Source organism: Myodes glareolus, chromosome 12, assembly GCF_982192425.1.
Source record: "Myodes glareolus chromosome 12, mMyoGla1.1, whole genome shotgun sequence".
NCBI lineage: Eukaryota > Metazoa > Chordata > Mammalia > Rodentia > Cricetidae > Myodes > Myodes glareolus.
Genome location: NC_142037.1, coordinates 70919726 through 70936092, shown reverse-complemented (window position 1 = coordinate 70936092; position 16367 = coordinate 70919726).

Genomic DNA, 16367 nt, shown 5'->3' with positions numbered 1-16367 from the left:
TGGCGTTAGCAAGAAACCTGGCTCTGGAATAAAGCCCAAGAATCCACAGGGATGGCCCCAGCTAAGACCCTAAGAAATAGAGGAGATGGTGTCTGAACTGACCTTACCATGTAGTCAGACTGATGATTATCTTAAATATCACCATAGAACCTTCGTCCAACAACAGATGGGAACAGAGGCAATGACCCACATCAGAGCACTGGACTGAGCTCCCAAGATCCAGTTGAAGAGTGGAAGAAGTGAGAATATGAGCAAGGAATTCAAGACCATGAGGGAGTCATCCACTGAGACAGTTTGCTTGTGCTAATGGGAGCTCACCAACTCCAAATGGATTGGGAGTGAACCAGCATGGGAACATCCAAGACCCTCTGAAGGGGGTTGACAGCTGGGGCAGACTGAGGGGCCCTGATAGTGACACTGGGATGTGTCTCTACTTGCATATACCGTCTTCATGGGATCCTATTCTTTTTGGATGTAAACCTTGCTCAACCTAGATGTAGTAGGAAGGGCCGTAGACTTTCCACAGAGTTGGGTGCATGGCACTCCCTTAGGATGGGGGAGTGGGAGCAGGGTTTGTGGAGGGAGAGGGAGGGGACTGGGAGGAGGGGAAGGAGAGGGAATTTGGATTGGTATTTTTTAAGTAATAAAAAATGAAAACTTTTTTTTTTTTAAAAAAGATATGTTCCTAGTACTGAGTCATCTCTTTTTCCAACCATAGACAAACGGAGCAGACAAGTTGAAATTTACTCCCAAACTCTTCCCAATGTCACCTCTTCCAATACTATGAAAATATAAACATGAATAAATATGTGACCTCAAGTTATCACATACATTTTACCATATTGATAGTCACTCTGCTTTTAACTTGTGTGCTTAACAGATTATTAAATCCGCATAAGAAAGAAGTTATAAGTAAATTGGTGCATGGTTCAGATTTGGAAAGCAATTTTAACATTGTTTACAAAATATGACAAACAGAAAAATTCACTAAATAAAATGACTTCAAATAATTCCAATAATAAAAACATTTATAATGATATTATTTGAATTTTTAATTGATAGTACACTTTCCAAATTGTTATACTCAATATATGTATGCTTATTAGTGAATGATTTTCTATAAACATTCAGCAGAATCATTTCTCCTGGGCGATTTTCAGAAGGCATTCCTGTCAGTACCAATCAGTTTGTTAATCATTGTCATTGCAATGTGACATTTACACAGCTTCTAGCTATCTCCAAGAAGCATTACAAAATATCCACATTTGTAATTTACATTTATTGTGTCCATGATGTATCATTTACAACTGATCATGGAAATAGCTTGCTTTAATTGGAAAGCATTTTAACAATTTCAGGGGAAAACAATCTAATAATAATCCATGGAAAAAGTTATAACCACTCTTGACTGACAAAGAGAAGGAATGTTTGTTTGGTGTGCTTTGAAGAGTAGTTTGAAATTTGTTTGAGAAAAAAAAAAAAACCCTAAGTACTGCTAAGTACAGGTTGTGGTGCTTGTCTTTAACCCCAGTGCTCAGGAGGAAGAGGCAGGTGGATCTCTATCAGTTCAAGGACAGCCTGGCCTACTGAATGAGATCCAGTATAGGTTATAAAATATTTAGAGAAATCCTATCTCATAATGTTTTTCTTTTTATTTCTAGCTCATTTCACAATTACAACATATAAAATACAAAGATGAAGTCGGGCAGTGGTGGAACACGTCTTTAATTCCAGGACTTGGAAGGCAGGCAGGTCTCTGTGAGTTCAAGGCCAGCCTGGTCTTCAAGAGCTAGTTCCAGGACAGCCAGGGCTGTTAAACAGAGAAACACTGTCTCTAAACACACACACACACACACACACACACACACACACACACACACTATATATATATATATATATATATATATGAATATTTTTCTAATCACATAGTTATATATTTTGTTTCTGCTTTGAATAAAAGTAGGCCTGCAATATGGCTTTACAAAATGAAAAATTCACCTCTATAGGTTGCCTGAGAGAATGTGTTGTACACTGAGGCATGGCCACACTGACATTTGTGGCTTCTAGCCGGGCATCTCCAAATGTCAGCTCACTTCCTCAGGGGTAGTAATGTCCTACTGATGAATTCACAGAATGGCTTTGGCAGCTCGAAGTGCTATTTCTGGTACTGATACTTCCTGCCAAAAAGTTTTGAAAAGGTACTTTTAAAAATAAGCATCTTCATGTCTATGTGCAGATGCACTTCAAATGTAAAAGCTTATGTGTTAAAATGCAAGCAGTTATTGTGTTAATTTTTAATTAATGTATAGCATATAAGTTTATACATTAAGAATTTAGAAACTTGTTTTTCCCCATATCACATTTTTTACAAAATTATATCATATATGTTCAAAGTTTTCTGGAAATAGATACCATAGTCATATGTCAAACAAGACAAATTAGATCAAAAGTATTTATATTAAATGTTTATATTTTTGTTCCTTAATGCTAAAAGTATCCTGATATTATACGAAACTGAAGATGAATTAGAACAAAAATGCTAGTATTTAAAATGTTTATGTGTTTGTTCCTTAATGCTAGCAATAACCTGATATTCTATGTCTATATCTGCTACTTGTTATGAATTATATATTGCAAGTTATTTGTCACTGGCGTGAGAACAGTCATGTTAGGAAACAAAACGTGTAAAAGTTAATTGAAAGGACAACAACGACAAGTATTATATCTTACAAGAATAAACTGATATTCCTAGAGAAAATCCACATAGTCTTACTGCAGTATTCTTGATGAAAAGCTTAGTGTTAACCCAAAAGACTTAGAAATATCAGTAATACTGACATGGAAAATTATGTGAAAAAAATCAGAATACCTTTAAGGATTTAGTATCACTCAAGGAATGCAGAGCAAATTGGGTTAAAGGATAAGAATTAGAAGAAAACTAACAATAACATCAGAAGTCTTTGTTTCAAGAATATTATGTATTCTATAAAGTAGTTTTATGTTATGTCAAGTGTCAAAACTTTATCTGTGTGAGGGGCATACGATATGACATACTGTCTGACCCAGGAGGTTAGGTCAGTTAAAGGAATTTGTCATCAGTCTTTCTGATCTCAGATTTCTCAGATACCAAGTGAACTCACTCTAAACCTATTGCCTGAGCATGTGAACAATGAATTACAACTATTATTATCACAGGAGAATGAGGCATTTTAATTATTCATTTCATTTAATTAGGAAATGTCATGTACATATTTATGTATACTGCTGTCTGGGGGACCAGCAGCATAGGACTGTGACAGGAACCTATGGAGTTGGCGAGGATAACCTTTTCTATTTGAGGGTGGTTAGGGAAAAGTGCACTCACAAACTCTCTTGGTGTTTTTTTCTTCCTTATTTCCTTTCTCTTTTATTCTTTCTCCTTATTTTCTCTCTCTCTTTACCTCTCTATCTCATGTTGTTTTACAGCTTTTATACCCCAATAGAATCTTCCAGATAGTACAAGAGTCAAAACAGTTGCATTCCATTTTTCAAGTGAATGATTATAGGTAATGATATGTTTTTCATCTCCTCACATGATTAAACATTTTATTATTACCTATGAAAAATAAATTATCACAAGAACCCACATATATTTATACCCACGCAACTTGTTATAGATTTACCAAGCAAGGTGGGCAAGCAAGGTGTTTTTTTTCAGGCCTGTTTACTGGCAAACTGGCCAATTACTTTCTTACTTATCTTGAAAGGTAATCTTATAAGTACTCTTAGAGGAATCACAAACCTACACATTTAGATATGAAAAAGAATTAGTCAGCTCCATTTTAAATCTTTCAGGTACATATTCATTCATTAATAGAGTTTACATCAGGAGATTGAGGACAGAAATGGATATAGGGTATTAATCATCACGTTTGGTCATCAACCAAACCTAGCAAGGAGAGTATGTCAGCCAGTAATAATTGGACTACCTTGTTCTTGTTCTCTCACCTTAAAGAGTTTCACATTCAACTATGTTCCCTTCTAAAACTTTATATTGTCTTCTTGGGTTTTTCACCTCAAAGTCACTTAACAAAAATATCTAGTCTAATTTTGTTATTTTCAAAGCTTTGTTTCAGCTGTGATGCACTCCAAGACCTGTGAGCACATCTCCCAACATTAAGGTTAAAAGAATTTAAACTAGTTGGACTATTGGGACTCAACTGTTAGTCATTAATTGAGCCACAATCCATGCAGCTCCTTTGGTCAGACTCAGAGACGGTGGTAATTAAATATAACCTTGTATTTATTTTTATTCATCAAAACTCTGTATGAGCTATCATTATCAAACTAGACAGTACAGCTGAAGGAGGGGGTCATGTTCTTGAGAATTCACAAATAAAATTGCCCAGTAAAATAGACTGTTTCCGAGAGATGAACACACTATATTATAGACAGTGGAGATCAGCCCATGTCCAGTCACACCGTGCTAGATACCAGAGAAAGAGAGGGGCAGCAAACATGTAAAGGCACAGCAGAAGCAAAAGACGTTCCATAATCTGTAGACCAGTGGCCTTGCCTAAACAAACTGGCCCATCAGAGAATTCCCTTCTGGGGGACTGACACCTGGAACTTCAATTGCAATTTGCTGCTTATCTGGCAAGGCCCCAGCATATGTATAAGTGGGTCAGATTTTCATATTATACACTTGACAAAGAACACTAAAAAGGAATCAAAACTAAAACAAATTCAATGTTTTAACTGAAAATAATCATGGTGTTATAGATTAATATTCTACTCAAGAGACTGGGGTGAAAATCTTCAATAATCGTTGTTCTCTACTTAGAACTTAGTAATTTTTCACCATTAGAACAATTATTAAATTCTTTCTTAACACACCTCCCTTTGGAAGAGTGTATCCATTTTATTAGCGAACTTCTTGGTCATTTGATGACCATATCATTCGACCTGCCTAATAGATAAAACAGAAGTACTTTCTGCTTGTATTTTAGACATGCAAAGTAATGTAAGTTAATTATTGATTTTTTTAAGTTTTAGCTTAATTAATTTAATTAATTTTATTTCCTATTTTATTTTCATAATTTCAGTAGCATAAAGTTGTAAAATATGTTTGTCATTCAGTAATTGCCCACTATTGTATGTAAATGTATGTTTCAACACAGCTGTGTATAATTGTACCCATGCCTATCATCAAATTGTGAGTAGCTCACAGATAACAGGCAATAAAAATCCTGAGGTTAGATGTCATTTTTCATTTCCACTCAACTGAAATTTTAAACAATGTTTTAAATTGTATTTTTGAAAATTTTATACACAAGAATAAATATGCTTTGATAATATTATCTTCCATTATCTCCTCCCATTCACTTTGAATTTCTTTCTACTAAGTCTCCCACTATAGCTTTCTATCTACCACTGAAAACATGGAATCATGTCAGGTGTTTTTGAGAGATAATGTGCATATTTAATTAAGGCGTTTGAGATCTGAGGTCTGTCTCCAAGTTGCTTAACATTGCATATGCAGTGCTAGCAAAAGGATTAATAGTAACAGTATTTCAGATCATACGAAGGTCATTGCTAAAGGAGACAAGAGTTCTTTTTGAGCCAAGGGAAAGTGAAAAAGAAAAGTATAAAATAGTTTTTTTTTTCAAAAGTATTTTCCTTCTTAAGAAATTTTGAAATATTTACACTGTACATTGTAGAGATACAGAATATTGTATATGGTAGTCCCAGGTTCACCAAGAGAAGCTTGTGATAGCCCCACTGAATATTTGTAGGACATCGTAAGACAGCAGGTTGCCACACTGCGGTATTATCTATAAAAATTGAAAGTAATTCAAAGCCAAACCTAGGAAATACAACAGAGTAAAGAACATTTTCAGATATTTTTCTATAGGAAGATCGGGGAGTTTTTGCACTGTGCTATACTAGGCAGCAAAGATCCTTGAAAGAAGAATCATACATTCTCTGTTCCCCTGATGCCCAGAAAGAAGAACAAGCATACTGATATTTTTCATCAAAAAGGTTTTGATTTAATAGCAAGAAAAGAGAGCAAAGTGAATAATTTAGATATTACATGGGTATCTCAATTACTTTTTCTGCCACTAATCAAAAAAAATATTTCTGACTTGAATAAAAGAAATGACAGAAAAGTGAAATCTTTTCATAAGAAAAAATTGAAAAGATAAAAATTTAATGACCTGAATACTGGCAGCAGATCTCAAGTTATAAACAAAAAAGATATGCAAATAGGTCCTCATCTTATCAAGACTAATAATTCTCTTATTATTCTGAGCTGCAAATTAACACTTCAGTGCTTCTTTGTACCAAAATGGTTTATTTTCTAACTTAGCCATAATCAGAATTTGAAAGTTACTGTTACTACTAAAGCATCTTCTTAATTATAGTCATTTCCAGGGAAATGATGTTGTTAAAAAGTGTCTAATGGGTTTATCCATATGCATTGCGAGGCTAGACAGTGTAGAATGAACACTGTTCTACTCAATTTCTAAGTTTAATTTATGCTATGCATGCATTTAATATCTTTACCACTAACTCTCTTATACTTAGAGATAGCCTTGTCTGGAACTATGATGCTTACAACTTTATATACCATAAAATTATTATATTTATATTCTATCTTATGTGTATGGAAAAGAAAGTATTGCCTTTTGAATTTAAAATATTTTATTGAGTTTGACTGTAAATTTTCTTTTTATTTATATTGTATTTCCATTTGATATCTCCTCTCTTGTCAGTCATTAAGAAGTGGAAGGAAAGTATTTATAATAGCAGTAGTGTATCCCTGGGCATTGCTCCAGTGTAATATATATTTTTCTTCTTCTTTATGATAATGAGAGAAAGGTGTACAATTGGTTTAAGTAACTTTAAAATATTGACAATAATTTTTCTTCAAGTTAAAGTGCATTTTTAAAGGTGTGGTTTTCCAATGGTCTTTTAACAAACCTGAAAATGCTCTTCAATGACAGTCAATTTGTTATTGTTGTGCCTTACTTTTCTGGATGTTTTACCACAGTCATAGAAAATCAATTATCCTTTCCTTTGGATATTTCTGTTTTCTAATGTTTAGATTGAAAGACTATTAATATTTTGAATGGTCATGAAATCAAATACAATTTCAGACGGAACAAATGGAAAACTTATACGTCTAACACATATTTCTACAATTAGTATTTTGAATCATCAGTTGGCAAAGAATAGTATCACCAGACATTTATGAATGTGAACTAATTATGAAATTTTGGGGATAAGTAAACTTAACCAAATTAGGTGTAGATCATAAAATGTTCACAGTATGTAAATAAATCATAGTGGAACATATAAACCCACTGAAACCTAGAGAGCAAGATATTTTTAAATTATTTGAATATACTTTTAGATATGTGAAATTATACTTTGATTACATATATGCATATGTGTTCTACACTTACATAACTTAATAAAATAGAACAGTTCATCTAGATTTATATTGAAGAGTGATTGAGAATGTTTCTAAGTTTAATCAGTGCATTTAATCAGTTGATATTCAGTCTGCTTGATTGTTATTTTTAATACAGTCACATATATCAGTGTCTCAAAGAGAATTAGAAAGATTTAGTTTAAGTTAAGGGTATTAGCATATTCCCTTCTGTCTTAATTCAATTCTAAAAATAAGACACAAATTTTCTACAGGAGAAGATGTATCCATTGTAGAACTTCTTTTACCAAGTCATTGAGAGATTGCGATTTCTTGAGAATCTCAAGTATTAAAGCCCCTGCTAATCCAGTGGTGTGATCAGTCTCTTGAATAATTCATTGTCTCATAGTAATATAGGTAAAATGAGCTATCTTTTGTCCCACGGGGGCTTTTTTCTCACCCCAGGTAGTCTCTGATTCAGGAGATAGGAACACATACAACTTCCAGTGAGCCATTAGCCATGGAAGTCCTGTCTCTTGAGTTTGTATTAAAATTCACAGACCACAAGGGGAGAGTTTAGGAAGAAGTATTTTGTTATAGGTAACTTTAAAAAAAGGCATTGTAGTTGTGGGTTTGACGGACATGGGTTCAGATGTGAGTGTCATTACTCCAGAAACTTGGCATCCAAATTGGTCACTTCAAGAGGCAGATGTTCAATTCCGAGGAATGAAATCCTATCTCAAGTAAAACAAAGCATGAGATGAGGTGAAAACATAGAGCAAGAAGAACAGCAAAGAAGGCTGAGGCCAGATATGGCTAATATTGCAGTGAATTTTTGTGATCATGACCTGCTGTAGCAAAGGAATACCCAGATTAATATTCCTGCAGCCCCAGAAACTTTATTTCTAGGATGGATATTATAAGGTACTATACAAAAAGATCACCTGTCATTCAGGCTGTATAAGAACACAGAGCAACCAACAATCCTTTAGGTACCAACGACCGTACCTTTAAAATGGTTAACTGAGTAATCAATATGGGTTAAACAGTGGCCTTTAACAGATGACAAACTACAACAGCCAGTACAAGAACAACTAGATGCTGGAGATGATATAACAGATCCTAGTCTCACAGTCTCTATAGGCAACCAGGGACTTATGCAGTTCGTTTTTCTCATATTTTTGTAACCGTGATAAAGTAAGAGGCTTGGGCAGGATTAATTAGGGTCCATTCACTTTGGCTTAAGTGAGTTTTAATTGGGATCCCACCCACTCCCACCATGATTAATGTAATAAAGATAATCTCCCATAAGGCTTCCAGGTGATTCTTGATCTCATCAGGTTGTGAACTGAGACTACTACAATAACTTCTCTCTCCCTGGATTCATAAAGTGTGAATGCAATGCTTCCCTTCATTTATTTTGTGTGCGTGTGTGTGTGTGTGTTTCAATTTTTAAACTGCATTTCTTGTAATCCTTGCATAGAAATATGTACTATGAAAATTCCTTGAAAAAATGGGTAATACCCAAAGATATCACATTCAACCACATATTTCAAGATGGAGCAAGACATTACTCTACTATAATGCACGATGCCATAAAAGTGTTATGCTTGATAGTTAAGTGAACTAAATGCATATTAGACTCTTGATGTTTTCACCTAAAATGTGTTAGTCAAAATAAAATGCCATTGCAAGTGGAGCAATGTCCTTAGTATATTTAACTTCCTTTTTTAAAAGTTTTAATAGTTCTATTCAAATAAAAACAGTATTGGAGAATTTACTTAGTATTTCTTAGTAATATTACTAATACTTAGTATACTTAGTATTTCTGCCTCAGTCTTGAGTGCTGAGATTACAGTTACAGCCGTCTAAATTAAGGATTGAATAATGAATTTTGTTGACCCACAACAAGAATAAGAAGGCCATAGAAATGTCCCCACTTTCTTGGATCAGCTCCTGATCTATAGGAACATTGCCTTTTCTCTTTTCAAGTTTCAGAAGTGCTAATGATGGTTACAAAAGTAATAATTCCAAATCTGATAAATCTCTTTAATTTTTATTAATTAAATTTATTCATTTGTTTAACTTTTACATGACTGTTTCCTAAACAGTAAATTTAATCCTTGAGCAACAAGAAGGAAAGAAAATGAGATTTTTTTTTAAACTATCATAACCTCTTAAGTCAATTTAGCAACAAAATATTAGTCTATTTTTCTTTTGTTGGATAAGCACCAAAGAAAGTAAACATATAAATATGATACATTTGAGTAGAATTTGCTAGAATCCAATTCTTTCAATTGTCATTTAGAGGTCATGCTGCAGATATACCCATGTATGATATATAAATCTTTGGTTACCTTATATTACCACCTTCACCAATTCTGGACATAGTCAGTGCTTTAACTTATTGTTGCTCTGATGAGGAGGTGGTGGTATGCATATGTGGATGTAATTTACATTTTCTGTTAAATGATTATGTTAATTAATTTTTTCTGTGGTTATACATTTAAAAATATTTTTTTGGGCACCCTAGTTCTCATTGCATGGTTATCTTTATGTAATTGGGGTGTTTGCTTAGTTTTTTTCTTTCTAACTTTTAAGAAATTAAATTTTGTTCAGCAAAGAAAATGCTGTTTAATAAAGTTTTATGATTGTAGACTACACGTGGTTCTTGCAATCCTTTCTATTTTTAATGGAACATTGAAGAAAAATGAAGATTTATTTTTTTATTTGTTTTATTAGTTGGTTTGGTTTTATAAGACTGTTTCTCTGTGTAGCAGCTCTAGCTGTCCTACAACTCACTTTGAAGATCCGACTGGCATCGAACTAATAGAGATCCACCTGCCTCTGCCTCCCAAGTTCCGATATTAAAAGTGGGTACCACTATACCTGGCTAATGTGCTTGTTTTATTATATAATTAACAATAATTATCCAATTACATAATTGGATCTGATTTCTAATCTTTGGTCAAATAATCCAGGTAGGCTATTCATATACTGCTCATCCCACATCACTTCACTTCACAAATATTTATCATTTTCTTTCTTTCTCTGTGTTTCTGCTTTGCTCTCTATATCTCTTTCTCTGTCTATTTGTGTCTCTGTGTATTTGTTTCTGTCTCTCTTTTCTTTCCAATATAGCATTTCTCTGTATAGCTTTGGTTCTGCTGTCCTATAAACCTGGCTGTCCTCAAACTCATAAATCAACCTATCTTTGTCTAGTGTTGAGTTTAAAAGTGTGCTCCACCATCCTGGGCTTTGCCACTTTCTATATTCTTTAAAATACAGGTATGTCTGGTAGATACTTAACATAGACATCTACTTCATTGGTTTTATATTAGCTACCTCAAACATAAAAGCATTGTAATCATAGGGTTTGCTTAAATAATAGAGTTCTCTGAAATTTATAGCATACAGCTATAAATAACTGATTCTTTTCCTCCTTAGAGACTTCACTCTTCATTTTAATGGGGAAACGGCAAACATAGGCATCACTTAAGCATCATATTTCATAAAAGATCTATGCTTTTAGCGTTTTAATTTAATATCTTTTTCATTAATAGTGCATTTAAAATATTATAATACTTTCAGTTCTTGTTTTTTAGCAGAAAACTCGGTGTATTAAATCTACAAAAATACTCTTACAGTCTGATTCCTGTTTTCCTTTCTTTAGAGTGATTGGGAAATTTTGAATCATTCTCCCTTCCTATGCATTTCTCACCTTTCTATATCTGTATCTCCCCGTTTACTGGGGCATTTCTTCATACACAGTTGGCAAACTACTAAACATCATACTGCTACTCTTGTGTCTCTTGTATTTCAAAGGATCTGGCAATCTTTCTATAGTAACAAGCCAAGCCTTCTGCTGTGCCTTCCAAGGGTTTACATATGCTTCTATTATGCAGCACCCTGGATTTGACAAATGCTTCTTATCAGCCATTTAATCAAGGCTTAAGATAATCCTTAAAATGTGTGTGTTCCACGCCAGATACTTCACAAACTGAGCATCTTTATCATTCAAAGATATTACAAGGAAAAAATGTCTTAAATGTTTAGAAAATTATCACATTTGACTCTAATTGTTGACTATATTTTGTGAAGATGGTGTCATCAAACGTGTGAACTGTGGAAGGATATATGCCAATTTTCATATGCTCTTGGTCTCTAAAACTATATTGTGTGTGTGTGTGTGTGTGTGTGTAAAATTTAGATTCATAAAGAGGAGTTGTTCTCCACATTTGCCAATGTCAAGCATTTGAAATTGAGACATTCTTTCTCATTAGTGTTCCAATATTGGCAGAGGGAGTTTTCTGTAGCAGGTAAATAATACATTTATGTGAGCTAACCTAATTTCATCGTTTCTCCATTCATAAGAAGAAATTATGTTAAGATTATGCATTGTAAATGAAAAGATTAAAAGTAAATCTAATAACAAAGGACATGGTTTTCTCTGACTGCTGTTTTAGCATTTGTTAGCTTGCTGAGACTCTACCAGTATAGATATCTCACCTTTGTCAGCTAAATCTGATATCATCACTACAAAGAACTCTGTGAATTTTATCTCTACCATTCCTGTTTGAACAACATGATTTTACATTATCCTTAAAAAGATTCAAAAATTTTGATGGTTATAAATTTGAAATAACATCTTTTATCCAGTTCTATTAGCTTCATAATTTATAACAAAGACTATTTCTTCAGGAAACCAGGGGGAAAATCTTATTTCATGAACAATATGACAGTATTATAAATTAGAATCCTAAAATCTCTACTGTTTCTTCAGGCTCAATGGTCTTTTAAGGTTATCATGGATCCCTGGGGAATGCCTGTGTTTATGAGCTCCTGACAGTGTTTTTGTAAGGGAAATGCCTCTTTTAGTGTCCTGGAAATATATTGTCAGCATGTACCTGAGACAACTACCATTCCATCTGATTGAAATGCTTTGCCCAGCTATGCAGACATGTGCAATTATACATGTGGTGAATGTGGTGTAACCAGTGGCTTGGAGAAGTCCCCCAAGACTTTCTCATATGTTCCTGTCCTCAAGAGCCCATGTCTAGACATTTAAATGTACATTTATTTTGAATGACTAAATGATTTCCTAATGGAATAATAGTGGGTGATTTTTGGTAGTAACGAAAAACAATTTTTTTCTTTTAATAATTTCAAGTTTTATTGCAAATACATCTTACATATGATATATTTGTTATCATTTATAACTTGGAGGACACAAAGTTTTAGTGGGTCCACTGACAGGTGAGAAACTGACAGATACCCATGGAAAGAGAGCTTGGGTATAGAGTTTATTTAGTGGGTTATGGAGAGGGAGAAAAGGGAGAAAAGGGAGAAAAGGGAGAAAAGGGAAAGGGGAGAGGGGAGAGAGAGAGGCAGAAGCTGCCTCTCCAGAAGGCAGGACTACAGAAGTAGAGCTAGAGAGGAGGTAGGAGATCCACTTCCCAAAGCAACAGGAAGAGGAGTGGATTGGGAATGGGTAGGGATTGTCTCTTAAAGGGACAGGGTACCCAGATGACAGGCCAGGTCAGCAGATTACAACAATATTCTTTTTTAAATTTTTGATTGAGTAGATTCTTCTCTCATATAATACACCCCAATCATAGTTTTTCTGAAAGAATTCCTTATGCTAACATTGCAGTGCTGAAATTTAAAGCTAATGTATCTCTGTGAAATAAAAAAATCTGAACCTACTACTTTTATAATTTGAATATACATAATAAAAGTTATTGGAATCACCTTAGAAAAGTACTTGAAATTGATGATAATCTAAAACCTTTAAAAAATTAGCCAAATAGCCTCTATATACCTTAATTGTGTCGATATTAGAATGAGTCTTAAAAATATAGCACAACACAATATAAATCATGATAGAGTACTTGTTTTTATTAAATTTGCTGTTAAAACAATAGAAATTTAAATAGTAACAATAATTAACCCTTAAACAAAATTTAACCTTTGAGTACTTTATATCAAACTATCCAGAGTCCTCATATGTTTGCACATGTAAAAATACATTTGTGTTTATATTCTTATGAAAATGTGCCACATTAACTCATTTCCTTTGCATGATTAACATACATTAGCTTATGCTGTTACTTATATTCTTACAAAGCAGTGGCCCTGTAATGAAGATAATATGCACATGTACACATTTGAACATAAAAGTAAGAAAAGTTAAGAAATTTGTTACAAATCATACAGCTAGTATGGTAGGGTCCTATTCCTGAAGACAGTGCCTAGACAGCTCATTGGACACAGATAAATGGAGCTGGTTCCTTCCTAGAGTCAGCAGAGGTTTCTCCCCTAATGACTAATGTTTATGGTACCAGAAGGTACGCTGTATACTACCAAAGAAGAAAGGAAAACACCAAATCAATTATGAACCCTTCGATTTACAATGCCTTCTTGCCTGCAATATATGTGATGGTGTAATAGTGGCCCAAAGCCTATGGGACTAATCAACCAATACTTGATTGGATATAAGACCCACTCCATGAGAAAGAGTCCATCTGCAACACTGCTTAAATGGCCAAGAAACTGAGAATAAATAGGCCATTCATCTAGAGAAATATCAAAAATTATTGTTCTGCAAAAGGAATCTTTTAATAAAATGACTCCTCATTCCATTATAGATCAGCAACTTATTCAGCCATCATAAGAGAAACTTTTTCCTCCAGTAGATGGGAACAAATACCGAGACCCTGAGGAAGACCTTAAAATACTCAGTCCTAAATGGGATATCTCCATTAAATTCCTTCACTTAGGCCCAGGAAACGCTGCAGAAGAGAAGGCAGAAAGAGTGTAAGAGCCAGAAAGGACAGAGGATACCATGGAAATACTGCCTTCTAAACACAGAAGGACCTAGACTCATACGAACTCACAGAGATCTGCAGCACTATGCACAGGACCTGTATGAGTATGGACATGCAGTTTGAAATATAAAATCTAGCCTTAAAATCTATAAACTGCTTTCTTGGTGTTTTTTTAAATTATTTCACTTTATTAACATGTTTTTATGATAATATTTAAATAACTGCTTCAGTACAATTTTGCTGACTTTAAAATTACAATGTTTTTTTCTAATTCATAATTATAGTTTCTATCGAAACTAGGAGAAAATTTTTTGAATGAAAACAAATTGAGAAAAGTATGTTCTTTTACAATTCTACTTCCTCGGAATATTTTATTCATGAAAAATCTGTTTTTGTGCTACAAGATAAACCAAATGAAAGCTATTTAAATTTAGATTCCTTGTTCAGCACTCACTTTTGATATGCAATAGTGTCTTCTAGAGTGCAATGAATGGTAATAATTGCACACATAACAATTTGACCAGATGTTTACATTATTTAGAAGGTAATATAAAATACCAAAAAAGTGATAATAGTACATTCATGTAAAAATTGCTCAAATAAGGGATGCTACCTACTTTTTGGATGGAAATTATTTTAATTATTTTGTTAGGACTTTAGGATAGGGGAATTGTGTCTTTCTTCTTAGGAATTTGTTACAGGACATGTATTTTAAATACCAGAAAAAATCTTTAAAAAGGATTAATATCTTAAATGAATACTAATGTTAATGTGTATGTGTATTGTGTCTTTATAAGCTGCATTTTTATGCAGCAATTGCTAGCATATGACAAAGCATATTCATACCAAAGGAAGAACCAATGATGCATAACAAGAAAGAGAAGCTCCATTATAAGTGCACAAAGGTCAGAGAACAACAGAATATATAATGAAAGCGGTTCTATTTTTAGGAGCAGCTCCTTGGTTAAGCTGAGTTCTTTAACCTTCATTTGAAAAACAAGCAGTAGGTTTGCGTTTTGTTAACGATCAGTATTTACTGATGTAAACCCTGTGCCAAGCTCTATGTTTGATGTCGAGGAGGAAAGAAGAATGTGGAATAAAATGTGTCACCCTCCCTCAGAGAGTCCACAATAAAATGAGAGGCAGGTGTGAACAAATTATTGTAAATAAAATCTGGTGAGTAGAGGTATACAGTAAGTACTATGAAAACACATAAAGACTTTGTAGGGGAAACATCTAAAGTCAGTTTTGAATGTGAGTAGGAGTTGAGCAGATGGGTCAGGGACGAGGGCAATTTCCAGTGAAAGTAAACAGCTTAGTCGACACAGGAAATGTGAGGCAAAGGATGCAAAATGATGAAAGATTTGTATTGAGGATGCTATCTTTTGCTTTGAGTGAGGAAGAGAAAGAACCCAGAAGACAAAGTATACCTGGGGTAGAATCAGTCAGAAAATGACAGTGAGGCATTTAATGCTTGAAACAAAATTTGTCAATCTTGGATTTGACTCTACTGATCTCATTTCCTTCTTGACAGTCATCTTACCTGTGCATCTTTAAGGAATTACATGATTGTCTTTTACTCTTTGAAAAATTGGCTTTGGTAGTTAGAAAACATTTACAAGGTCAACTTAGAACCACATGTATCACTTAAATTTGTTATCTGTATTTTGCCCTCTTAATAAATTAAACTAAAGTACCCCCTAAACACACCTGAGCCCCAATCTTTGGTCTATAATATCATACAAGTTTGAACTTTCATTCTATATTCCTTGATCATTAGCAATTTAATTCAGCTTTCATAGTATGACTGGTGACTTAATAAAGGTTGTCAGTGAATGAAAAAGAAAAATCACATGTGACTTCCTAGGAGGATAAACTATATACTTACTCACCTCAGAAAAAGGAAACAGGTACAGGTCAATGGGTGTGTGATTCAAGTCAAGTTTGTGAACTGATGGCCTTATTCTGATGACAGAGAGGACAGCTGATTCGAAAGTAACAGCAGCACGGTTACCTTGCTGCAGTACGAGTGATAGCCTCATGAAAACTTTACCAAAAGTACCACTTTTGGAGACAGCAACTCCCCTCCCATGTAATTTCTAGCATCCTTCAAAGGCTATTTTCAG